Raw genomic sequence first — 13,573 nt, forward strand, 5'->3', positions numbered from 1 at the left:
TCACCCAGATGTCTAAAATATTAAATTAATTATGGACACAACAGAACTTTTTTAGCTCATCAATGATAAATGCTTTTGCACCAGATTATTTTCCCCATAAAAGACCAATCTGAAAAACCAAACACATGAAACTAAAAAGCATTTATATATCAACCAACAGACATATTTGATATCTATGCCCTATTTAGTACCTTAAGGGCTACCATTAAGTCCTTTATGTAAGTCAAGTGTGGGTTTTTTGGCTGGACAGTGACTGACGTGTCCAGTAATTGTGTTCAGGAGTGGGGACGCAACAGGAAGCCGCAGGCAGTGATGTGGCGACTTCCATCAACTCGAGTTGAGCTTAACAAGCACCCAACCTAATATGGTCAAGACTCAAGAGTTGAAACAGCCCAGCTCTGGGGGGTTCGAGTGCCTGACAAAGTGCTCAGGTATGCCAGCTATGGTAGCTTAACTGCTGGAGGTCCTGCACAGGTTGGAGGTAGCACGCCGGATGTCCTTAGTGTCCTTAGCCTAATTAGGGCAGTTTGAAAGGTATCACCAGAGGAGTTGTTGGTGGTGTGTGTGTGTGTGTGTGTGTGTGTGTGTGTGTGTGTGTGTAGGGACTGGTTGTGCCTTTGAGCAATGAACAGCACATCCACTTAATGGGATTAACATTTAACCAGTGCACTCACTCGCTGTCACACACCTGTCTAAAAAAACACCACACTAAAGAGTCAGGAAACTGTGTGCATCTGTATGTGTGTGTGTGTGTGTGTGTGTGTCCCTGTAGGGGGTAACTGACTGTTGATTTACTTCATTCAACAATTACCCCTCAGAGGTGGCAGGAATTCCAGAAATGAGGAAAGATTGCGTTCCACTCGGAGCCCTTCCCCTCATAAAAATACCTGAATTAGTTGAATTAGTTGGCTAAGCCTCTCTGGTGTCATACCACATCTCACCTATTAAGGTGCACATGTCATTATGAGTTATGGCTACCTCTTTAAATTGATTATTGCTGTGCATGCAGGTAGGAGCAGTTGAGCTTAACATAAAGAGTTGTGGGCTGTGCTGTTAGGCAAACTTTGTTACCTTCTGCTAACTGCTTTTAGGCGAACTGTTTCCAGTAGTTTGCTCTTCTAACCTGCTGTTAGTTATAGATGTATGTTAGAAGAACATTGGTCGTCTCATCTAACTCTTGGCAAAATAAATAAATAAAAATCACATTTTCAAATTTTCATCTTGTGTCATTATCTCAAATTTGACCGCAACCTTCGTGGCTGTGAAATGAAGCCAGTGTGGAGGTGACCAAAAACTGAAGTTCTTTGAACGGCCACTTGAGGCTGACTACAGAACAAGTCAGTCTCCGTAAGCCCCCATATTAAAAAGTCCAACTTCACAGCAGAAATAAACATGTTTACAGCCTGGATTAGATTAGCCAGGAGGTGGAAGAGGCAGGACTACATAATTACATTTTTCAACAGATTTTGAGCTTCAAAATATCTCTTCACACAGCTATATATGCTCAACGGACACAATGGATATGGGAGTGTGCCTCTGTGTGTGTTTATTTTCAGCTCAGCTTCTGAATGAACTGAGGATATTTCTGTTATTACCCTCCAGTGTTTCTCCTTTGTCCTCTTTTGTCCATTATGAAAGAAAACTCACACTGAAGCTTTTTCAGCTCGCATGCATGCTTTGTTGCATCAGATTGCAAGAAGGAAATGATGATTTTAAAGAATATAAGAAACACTAAATCCACATTTTATGCTAAACTGGGATAACATTCCATACCTCGGGAGTGACTACACACTGTAGCTGAAGCCCACATAACTTTGAAAATACAAAACTCCTTTCTCCAGCTTCTTACCAACAAAAACAGCCCATGTATGCATGTATGGTCACAACAGAATTTGAAAAATGGGCTTCAGAGTCATGAAGCGACTGTGGATCCTTCCAGTAAGTGTAACCAAAACCTTCCCTGACTTCAGTGAACTGATGGATCTGATGACAGCTCAGTGATAACAGTGTACCCTCCCCAACAGAGATGGCACGTGCAGATAGACTAATAACAGGGGAGAAAGACAACATAGATTACAGGTAGATACATGTGATGAGTGACAGTGACCGGACATGCATTTACTATAACATATCCCGAATAGAAAAGCAAAGAAGAGGCATGTTCTTTTTGTCGACTTTATTAGAAAAATGTTCTTTTGCTTTCATCTCGAGGAGAAAGAAGCTCAGCCCTCGAGTTTATTTTTAGTGAGGCGGTCAGAGGATGATTCAGACGACATTCCTGTTCACTGTCTCTTTCAGATGATGTTTTTGGGGACGAATGGACCATTACGAAATACAGCCCAGATTCCCACAGTTTGATTGACACTTTTCCTTTAGGCTAAATCTGGAACCATTTACCTCATTCTCACAAAAGGGGGTTGGAGGTTTTGAAACTGGGTTATACAGGGTCACAGAGAGAAGGAGGCCCGTTGGGTCATGACTAGGAAAGGAAGCAGATTTTTTTTTTTTTCCTGCATATGGCTTGATGATCCCAAACTATTTTACCAGCTAGGTAAATTCTAGCTCCAAAAGCTTCTCGTGCCAAGTATAAGCACTTGTGCTTTTGGCTATTTGTAGTTTCCCCAGCTGGTCGTTATCTCATCTGTCCGACATATTTTTCACGGGGTTATATGTCACTTTTATGCAGGAATTCATCAGTCACGTTAACGACACGGTGTGTGGTTATCCAGAGCTTTTAATGACCAGATATCACCTTTCAGACCAGTCCTGCAATCTTAAGCCATATTTTTTAGTTTCACTTTCACCGCTGTCACATGCGCCACAGTTGAACATTTCCACATTTAACATGGGCAGAGAAGCAAAATTAGGACTGTAACTGTGTTTTACCAATCCAACAGATATGACAGATATCTGGGATAACTAAGCAGGCCATTGCATGACTGGTGTAGTACTTGTGTAAGATGCCTTTTGCTGTTTCCAACAAACAGATACGCTGATAGGAAGATAACCTCCGTGTGCAGCAGCGGTTTGTCATTCAATGCTCATGACATCCAAGCTGCCGTCACAAAGCGCGCAGTCCCACATCAATCTGGATTGTTTTCAAAGCAGCGTTCCATAAAGAAAAGAGAAGACAAGGGAGGGAGGGCAGAAAGGACGGAGATAAAAGGCAGGATCAGAGATGTACAACGTGCTACGCCTGGCTCTGACACGTTCATCAACCGCACTGTGTTTCCACGCACCAGAAGGTGACAGGGGCAGGATTTACTGACCCAGAGGCCCCTTTTGTGCTCTCCACGCTGCACTGATCCTCAGCTTCCTTTCTGGCTGCATGTGTAGGCCTATAGGCTTACCTTTTATACCCCTCTCCCACTCTCTGTGTCTGCTGTAAATAGGCTTAATGTTACAGATGTCTGTGTGCGAGCACAAAGAGCCGAGGCGAAGCACAGAGGCCGGCTCTATTCTGCGCGGAGGCGAGGAGAACAGGTGGAAAGAGAGCAATCGGGACACAGAAGATGATCAGATTTCCTGTTAAAAAGTTGAGCAACTACGTGTGTGCTTTAAGTGTGTAGCTGTAGATGTGTGTGTGTGTGTGATGTGGCGCACAACGGGTGAATTGACTAGTGAGAATAGCACAAACCTTTGAAAATGCCTGATCTCAGTTTTTTTCGTTACCATGTTCAACTTTTTTTCGGGGGCATAACTGAAATATTTGTTTATATCTGTTGTCAGGGTCCAAACAGCCACACACTGTAGATTTCTGAATTGCAGTTCACTCTACTTTGTTGCACTCATTGTAAGTCTCTCGGGATGAGAGCTAAAACACTAAATTGTGAAACTTAAGTTGTAAATCAAGCTGTCAGAGGCTGTCAGAGCAGTAGCCAGCAGGGTGAATGAGGGCATCCATGGGTTCCTCGCTGTGTGGGCTGACTGACTGGCTGGCAGGGACAATAAGCCATACTGTTTGACCTGTGCTGTATTTCCCACTGCCAGGTTCATGGACATTCAAACTCTCTCTTCACTCAACTTCAATCCAAATTCTTCACTGCACAAATCAGGATCTGCTGCCTTTTGAAACTCGATCACTTTGTGTGAGTTACCTTCCTGACAACCATGACTTAACATAGTATCATAAGTAAAGTTTTGTTCATTATTTTTCCATTAAACTATGACACAGGCCTCTTAACAGGTCACGGGCCTGTATCTTTGGTGTTTTCATGCTCTAGACATTGAGTTCTACATTAGTTATTCAATACTTTAACATGTTCTGGTGAATTAATTGTTGATCTCAACATCTCCCTGTCATGCCCCCTGCACACTGAAATACAATCTCATTTTTAAATACTGTGAAAATCAGAATCCAAACAAGCCAAAGTGAGTGTTGTTTCATTGAAATAACATTCTCATGATGCAAGATCAGATTTGTGGGAGCAACCATTGTTTTTAAACCTAAAAGACACAAATCTTTCCTGCTTCATTAACATCGAAAACCAAGAGCAAAATGGACTTTGTCATATTGTTCTGGAATCAGTTTTAAATCACCAGCTTGCAATTCTGAGATTTCTTTCAAAACACATTAAATATGTTGGAGAATAGTTGCTGAGAACATGTGAAAAGACTTTGAACGATTATATTACTGAAATGTGGAGTTAGAGGTTAAAACAGTTTTTATATCTCCATCAACTCCATCACCCCCAGCGACGCCACTCACTCCACTCTCTCCAACTGCCTCGCCGACATCAAATCCTAGATGCAGACCAACTTTCCCAAACTAAACTGTGACAAATCAGACATGATCATCATCGGCCCCAAATCCCTCACCAAAACCGCACACTGCTTCCGCCTCAACATCGACAACTCCACCCTGTCTCCATCCCCCCACAGTCGCAACCTCGGAGTCATCTTTGACAATAACCTCTCCTTTGAACATCACATTAACCAAATCACCAGAACTGCCTTCTTCCATCTTAAGAACATAGCCCGACTTCGCCCATCACTGTCCTTCCCCGCTGCTGAAACCCTCATTTACGCCTTCATCACTTCCAGAATTGACTACTGCAACAGCATCCTCTACCTCTACCCACACCCGCACCCGTGATCACATCACTCCAGTCCTCCAGAAACTCAGCTGGCTCCCAGTTCCACAGCGTATTCAGTTCAAAATCCTCCTCCTCTCGCACAAAGGCCTCCATAACCAGGCCCCTTCCTACCTCACTGACTTGCTCCATCGCCACAATCCATCCCGCAGCCTCCGTTCATCTGATGCAAACCTCCTGACTCCTCCATCTAGGACCAAGCACCGAACCTGGGGCAACAGAGCCTTCTCTGCAGCTGCCACCTCCCTCTGGAACTCTCTCCCCAAACACATCCGTGACTGTACTGACCTGCCCACCTTCAAATCTCTAACAAAAACACACCTTTTTAAAATTAATGTTTAACGTCTAATGTGTTTTTAGTGCACTCTCTTATATTGTTTTGATGATTTAATGTTCTAACCCTCTGTAAAGTGTCTTTGAGTACCCTGAAACGCGCTTTTAAATAAAATGTATTACAGTATTATTATTATTTAGTTTTTCACCAGTTTTCAGTCCAGGATTTTTGGGGCGGTCCTAAAGGGTGGCTCGATGACACGCTGAGGCCACCCTGAGCTTACCCCTGCACCCCTAACAGAGAGATAGAGATCAACTCATCTCGCTGAGACTGTTTCACTGTTAGTTGGCTGGTTGGTTAATAATACTTTATTCTTTGGTCTGACAAACTCAAAACACGTTTATTCTGACTATACACTCACTGGCTTTAACCTTTAATCTGTTTAATCAATGCAACCACTCCCTACTGTATACTGAGCACTGCATGGTGTAGCATCCTGTTCCAAACACCTTGTAAACAGCTGACACTCGCTCACTTCTTTATTGATTAGTGAGCCATTGAGTCTGCAAGTAAATGAAGCCGCTTTGGATTATTGAAATCCTGGACATACGTGGTATCATATATCAGGCAGGGCTTGGTGTGAGCTTCTGTACAGTACATAACACCTCCACGCATAACATCATGACGAAGTGTCAGTTTTGAGTTTCAGGAGGCTACTTTGTGGGGCATGCATGTGAGCATACAGTATGCCAGGGAACATACCAGTTTCCCTGACACAGAAGGGAAACTGGTGTGTTCACCTTCATGACCTAAATCTGATGTAAGAGTCAATCTAGGACTGTGTGTTTAAATTGTATAATTTATGAAGAACCCATTTTATTACATAATTGCCACTGTATTCCCATGGACATTTACAGTTTCCCTACACTAATGAGTTTACAATGACCTCATCATACTTTATGGTATTTTTAACACATAGATTCTAATGGGAACTCTCATGCGCTTGAAAAGTAGACCATGTGGACTTGATTATGTTTCCATGATATATCCAAAAAGTCATGGATGTATACAGTATGCTGTCTGCCTGTAGGAGAGGGAGGCGTGTGTGTGTGTGTGTGTGTGTGTGTGTGTGTGTGGAGGAGGAGGAGGGAGGGGGCCTCCGCGTATAAGCCAATAGGCGCAGAGGAGCGCTAATGTCATTTCTCGACGCTTTAACTTGGTGCCAGAGCTGCGCAGCGCTCAACCCTGGTGAACGTCCGCATCTCTCTGTCCTTATCCATGATCATGCACTGAAATATAACATCCATCGAGCTGATTCGGGACGTGATACGGCGACTCTGAGCTGTGTGTTTGTTTGTTTGGATGCAGTCAGTCCGGATGCCTCCAGAGTCGTGATTTTATTCTGATAAACGGAATATTTCAAGATCTCGACCGCGGACCAAGTTGCAGCTTGAGAGGTGAGCGTCAAGTTTTTTGGATCATAACTATCCCAATAATAGTGTTCATTTATAAATATTGCTGCGTTGTTTTTTAATAGTGTGGGGGGTTTCACTAGAGTCATTTCTCGAGATGCTGTTTCTTTTTTCTCTTCCATCTTCTTGAAAATCAACATGCGTCAACAAGGTTGAGAGATGGAATTGATTTGCTTCTCCATGACTTCATGGCCAGGCACACCAAAGCGAAAAGCAAAATAGTTAGTTGAGGCTCTGTGAGATATTTCTCCTGAAGGAGGAGGGAAAAAAGTGAAACTGGGTTTTTTTTTTTAACCTGGAAAGTGCGTGTGCGTAAAGACGCACTTAATAGCGGGGTTGCATTTTGGTTTCCAGATGTGTGAACTCAGCTGTTGCTTGTCACTCAGGTGGTCTCTCTCTCTCTCTCTCTCTCTCTCTAGTTTTCTCTCTACGTACGAGTCTTTTCATGCAGCCCTTGATCCCTTCAGAAACACATTAGTGTTGACAGACCGCAGCCCAGATCCACAGAAACATTACAAAGTGAAGCCACATCATTTCAGCCACGCAGAACAATTGACCAAGGAAGGCATCTTCTCATGTTCAATCATACCTCAGACTTAAATCTACTTTTTAAACAAGCCTCTTTCACTGCAATCTAATTATCTCAAGCTCATGTGATTTTCTCCATGTAAAAGCAGGTATCCGCTTTTTCTTGTTTATTCTTTGTTATGCTATTTGTTTTTTTGAATTGCATGATCATGCATTTAAAGCAGAGCATAAAGAACATTTTTGAACACTGAAACTGTGTCCTATAGTGACGTCTGTAGATGGACTTTTTCAGTGCTGTGTTATCTGTATTGAAGCCAGTGGTGGCACCTAGTGGCGGAAGAGATTTGTGAAGATGCTGCAGAGAGAGAGAGAGAGAGAGAGAGAGAGAGAGAGAGAGAGAGAGGGAGAGAGAAAAAAAGAGAGATAGAGAGAGAGAAGTTTAAAATAAAAAAAGATAAATGAAATAAATCTAAAAAAGTAAAAAATAAAAATAAAATAAAAAGTACACTGGTCACTGGCAGTGTTGTAGAGTTTCCACGCCGTGCAGCCTTGGTCACTGTGTTTGAATGACAAACTGCTGTGTGTAGTTAGCTGATCCAGGATGAGAGCAGCCTAGGATCGGGTGACTGAGGTGTATTCCCCTCTGTGGGAGGCCAGTCAGCCAGACTATATGCTACACTTTGCTGGGGGTATACACTCTGCAATGCTAAGCCTTTGTTAATGAGTATGTATCTGTGTGTGTGTGTGTGTGTCCTTGTCTGTGTGTGGTACTGGGCGCCAGTGCTCATGGATCTGCATGTCTATTACTTAGTATGCTTGTGTGTGTGTGATATTGAGAGAGAGAGAGAGAGAGAGAGAGAGAGAGAGAGAGAGAGAGAGAGAGAGAGAGAGAGGTGTTTGGAAGCAGGAGTTAAGCTGCTGTTAATTGGTCAGCCATTTGAACCACATGGGAGAGAATCAAGTCAGGCAGTAGCTCAAATGATTGGTATGCTTGGCTCGGCTACTGCCTGCTATGGGACATAACATTGATTTTATGCCTTTAATGGATGCTGAACAAGATCTTTGTCTCTACATGTTATATAATTAATTCTACCATCCACAAAAACTTGGATGCAGAGGTAGAATTAGTTTGAAAAAGTTTAACATTTTAGGAAATACTCGCATATCTGCACACTAAATATTTTACTAGAGCCAGTAGCTGGTTGGCTTAGTTTAAATATGTGAAACAGGGAAAGTCATAGTGCTAGCTTGGCTCTATTCAATGGTTGCAAAGTTATAATATTATATTGTGTTCATTTAATTTATGCAAGTATGGAGTCTTGTTGATAGCAGAAATTCCTGGAGGTCACTGTCCCCAACCAAAATATAACCTGAATCCGGACACACGCAGTCAACCATAAAACCACCAATTTTCATTTTTACACTTTGCTTTCTGTGCGAATTTAATGAATGAGATATAATTTCATAGTAAGTGAGCTTCAGAGGTGCTGGAAGGTAGATTTTAATACCTTAGGACAGGGCCAGGCTAGTCTTTTACCCCAGGTTCCAGTTTTCGTGCTAAGTTAGCATCAATTAGGTGTTTGTGCCCCTTAAAGGTGAAGTTTGTTCAAAGGTTATTGCCGGTTTAACAAATAAAAAAAAAGAGAGAGTGAGGGTGAAAAGGTTGATTGTGTTTAAACTTGTCTAACGGAGGAGAAGGGGAGGAAGACGTTCTAGCAGAGGAGGAGGGATGTGAATCACAGGGGAAGCAGTTCTTGAGGAGATGACCTTTACGGTTTCTACCAAAGATAGAGAATGACTGGACACGTAACGTCATACACATTATGAGCATAGTTTTGGCAGGAGAAGTGGACAGATTATTTATGTCCTTGACTTTTTTATTGGATTGATTTTTTTTTTTTTTGAGGCCCCTGCTGACTTTTTGTTTATGGACGGATTCTAAATCGACACAATCATTTTTCATAGCAGTGTCCCTCGATTAGAGAGTCTTCATCCTACAGTCCATGCTCATATGCAACCCAGATTCTCATTCTCCAGCGGGGTTCGAGTGCCAGAGAGGAAATCCAGCCTGGAGATTGTTTTGAAATTGTTGGACACTCTCCTGGAAAACCTTTTTGCACAGTGACCAAGGGTGTTCTGGATTTAGAGCCATTGGCTCCTCGGTTTAAAACACCTCATCTGATCGCCACAGTAAAAAGAGCTCAAGATGTGCCGTGTTTTACCTTTTATGTCTGAAGCAGAATCAATTTTATCCATTGATTGTTGCCATTTAAAACAACACAGACACTAAATCTAAATCTTTTGAATGGATAGGTAACTTAAATCCTTAATTTCTGGTCCCCTGTGCCATGAATACATAATGTTTTAGAGCTGTTTCTCACATTTACAGTGAATAATATTATAAACACTAACTAATAGTGTATACATTTTAGATGGCTAGCTGCTGGCTGACTCTGGTTCACAGGGGTCAGGCAACATTCGCAGCTTTCTTCTGTCCTGGTGTTTGACTTGGAGCACAGATTGGCGTTAGATTAAATAAATGGTACCAATAAGAAATACAAACATGAATGTGATATGTGTGTGTGTGTTTGTATGTGTGTATGCGCCTCTAAAAAAGAGAGAGAGACCTCCATCTATTAGCAAGTCAACACTGTTCTGTCTGTGCGCTTCTGTCAGCCTAATACCTCAGACCAACATGTGTGCACACAGGCAAGTTTGTGCTGTCATACTGGAATTAATCGAGTGTGGGGTTGTGTAAATCATTCCAAACCTCAGAAAACACACCCTCACACACTCGTGCGCACACACACTTGCCAAGCAGCTATCCCCTGTAGTTGTGTGTGAAGGGCCAAACAGTGAGGGGCCAATCACCGAAGAGGAGAAACAGAACACTGGACAATAAAAAACAGACTGATTTCTTGGAAGAACAGAAATAAAATGAGTCTCAAAGTAATATTCAGACCACACACTTATACTAGTTATCGTCAGCATCATCACTGGTGCAGTGGATTATATGCAAAAAGTACTGGGACCAGTCTTGACAAAGAAGAAATGCCAAACTTTGCCTGGTCACAGCTTTTCAAATGTGACACATCATCTGCATTTCACTGTTTTATGTATCATTGTATATCCAAATTTGGGGATTTTCTTCTGTTGCAGACAAAACAAGCTGATTTAAGATGTCAGCTAGGGTTCTGGGCAAGGTTTCTCAGCTTTTATAGACTAAACGATTAATCAAAAGATCAGATTTAAAAGGAAAATAATCATTAGTTGCAGTCCAACGCCTATTTCACTACATGTCTATTCAGGTTAGAAGGAAATATTGCACCATAAATGGTGAAAGGAGGGCTAATATTATGTATGTACATTGGCTTACAGTAGCCATAAACCATGGACAGGCTGAGGAGGTGAAGGGTGCGGTGTACAAAAGTGTGTGTTGGGGCTGGGTACAGCAAGCCTTGATCTACTAACACTAATCGTGATCCTTGTGCTCATTGAGTGGTTACAGACCAAACCCTGCAGGCCGCATTGGCTCCACAAGCCTGGTATTATGGTCAGCTTGTGGGGAGGAAAAGTAATCCAGGGCTTAGAAGAATATCAGACACTGAGTAATGGACTCTGAGAGGGAGTTGCACTCAATTCTGTGTTAAAACTTGCAGCCGAGCTGAAATAAAGTTGCCCGCAGCACTTGCTAAGCGAGGCAAAGCTGAGGTGTTGTTGAGAGTTTCTGACTCGTGCCTCCAAGTGAGAGTCGATTTGGCACCACCTTAATTACCTATACACACAGCTCTATTTGATGATGATTAAAGACACTCACACACACACACACTCACACACACACACACACCTGCCCAGACACTGCCAGTCGCCAGTCGCAGTGGTTATGGAGACATTAAAGGTGATGATTATTAGATGATAATAATTAAAAGGCTTTAAAGCTCAAGTAAAGTTAAACAGTATAGATACAAGAACAGTCGCATATAGGAAGACAAGATTGCTGCGCAACAAACCACGTAATTATTCCCAGTCAAATGACCACCCTGAGGCAGAACGCAAATGATAGCTTTCAGTCTTGTTTTTGATTGGGAAAAACATAAAAGGTCTCCATAACAGATTCTGGTTTGTTGGGCCCTACATCACTGCTAAAAACCTCCTAATTTCAATTTTGGTGATCATGTTTCATAGTTTGATGTCTGGCGGTTTCATGTTTTAGTTCAGATGAAGGACCACCCTTTTGCGAATCCATTGGATAATGTCAAATATGCATCGCCGCAGAACCAAAAACAATCCCGCTGTTAGTGAAATGCTGACATTTTTTGGAGATACACGGTTTACATTGCAACAGTGGGTGTGATCAAAACATAGTTTTGTTCCATCAGGACAGTTAAAACTTGCAAGTTTTTGCATCATGCAAAAAAAAAAAAAAGTCCTGAAATGCAATTGACACCGACTTTTTTGGCATGAACACAGTATGTAAGTATACTATGGATAATTGATGCAGCAAGCAATTATTTAGCTAAAAATAGTCAGACTTAAATGACAGAACTAGGTCAAAAACTACATAATATACAAGGTAATACTTGGGATCAGTGTTTGGGTGTGTGCAGGAAAACATGACAAGTCAAATTGGTCTCATGTGGTCTCATGTGTTGATCTGTGCGTTCCTGAGGCTAAAACGAACTCCTGAGCTGAATGTCTTAATTCAGGCCTAATCAGAGTCATTCTGCTCCTTGCTCCCTCTTCTTCTCCCTGCGTTTCTGACTTCCACTTCACCTCTCTTGCAAAATGAACACAGCCTCGGATGACACGAGATGTTCTCATGAATCTGTTTTGTTCCATGAGCTAATCATATTCGATCTGATTCAATAAACAGAAGCAGATGAAGTAGAGAAGAATTTTAAAGCTTTTTTCGAGAACTTGTACAATTTGGTGAAGACATGCCTATGAGGAAACATTAACTTGACATTCATGTAAACCCTCAGATGTTGGGTGGTCTCCTGTCTCTGCAGAAGTCTCTGGAGACATGCCCTATCTGTCCCAGTATCTCCATGCTGCCTCACGCCACCCAGAGGAATACATTCAATCTGATGCCCCTCGGAGTCAGGAAGTGGCCTGTTGAAATAAATACTTTGTAAATGAGGGTGGAGAAAATTACTTGATTTTCATCAAATTTGCCAAAAGCTGCACATTTGCGTTTTCTTAAGTCCTCACGGGAGTCAAACTTTTAGTGTGAAATCCACATTAAAATAATACATCACAATGATGATGTTGTTGTAATGTTCACGTAGTCAATCTTAGTGACGAACCCACAGGGAGACAATTGTCACTTGACTCTGTAGTTCCAATCTGCTCTCTCTTTTAGTGTTTTTCAGCTCCTTGTTTTGGTTTTTTGGATGCAAATTTTACTCCTTAGCGACTGGATGTGTAAATACCCAACTGTATGACATGTTCGACATATCACTTTAAAAGGTGATAATCTGTCCCTGTTGTCCTAACTGCTTCTCTCCACTGCCCCTAAGAAGCCCAAAAAAAAAAAAAAAAAATCTGTTATCGCAGCTTTAAATTACATTCGTTCGTGCACAAACCACGGCATGCATTTCTGGATGGTATGTACTCCTCAAAGGGAAGCCTCCACTTTCTTATAAAGAGATAAACTGTCTTCTTATATAACCTGACCTCTCATTAACTGCCGTCGTGCTCTGTGGCAAGAGACGGTGCGTCTTCCAGCTAAGACAATTTCATCAGAGTGAGAGAATGTAACAGATATTCACTTGTGGTGGTTAGCTGATGAAAGCTCGGGGCTTTCCGAGTGCTCGTTGCAAAACCAATACAAACAGTGATTTGACAGTTGTCTGGGTTTTAGCACTGTGAGATCCATCCGCTCCTTTTTTTTTTTTTACTCCTGAGAAAGGGAGCTTAAATTGCCACTTGCATTAATGGGGTAGTAAATAAATGTCTTTTGTGTTTACACTAATGACCTCAAAAACCAGACAGTAAGCGGGGGGGTTAAGGCGCTCATTATCTCTAACCAGCCACACGTGAAATCCAACATGTGCGGGCTTGTTTATGTGTGTACACAATGTATGTATCCCTGCACATATGCTTGTTTCCATGTGTTTTTATTTATTCAGTGCTTTACACATATCTTTTAAGAGTGTGTGAATGAGCTTGTGTGCATGTTCCCTTCACAGAAAGCCCTCAAGAAT

At 42.0% G+C, this 13,573-nt stretch overlaps 1 protein-coding gene across 1 annotated transcript in view; it reads left to right on the top strand.

Annotated features, from left to right (window-relative positions):
* Positions 1-6,582: 6,582 nt before the first annotated feature.
* Positions 6,583-13,573, top strand: part of LOC104934125 (prickle-like protein 1) — a 30,310-nt gene continuing 23,319 nt past the window's right edge. Inside the window, exon 1 of the mRNA XM_010749721.3 lies at positions 6,583-6,824. The gene's annotated coding sequence lies outside the window, so the exon portion shown is untranslated. The remainder of the gene's footprint in view (positions 6,825-13,573) is intronic.

The sequence above is a fragment of the Larimichthys crocea genome, chromosome XX, assembly GCF_000972845.2.
Source record: "Larimichthys crocea isolate SSNF chromosome XX, L_crocea_2.0, whole genome shotgun sequence".
Taxonomy (NCBI): domain Eukaryota; kingdom Metazoa; phylum Chordata; class Actinopteri; family Sciaenidae; genus Larimichthys; species Larimichthys crocea.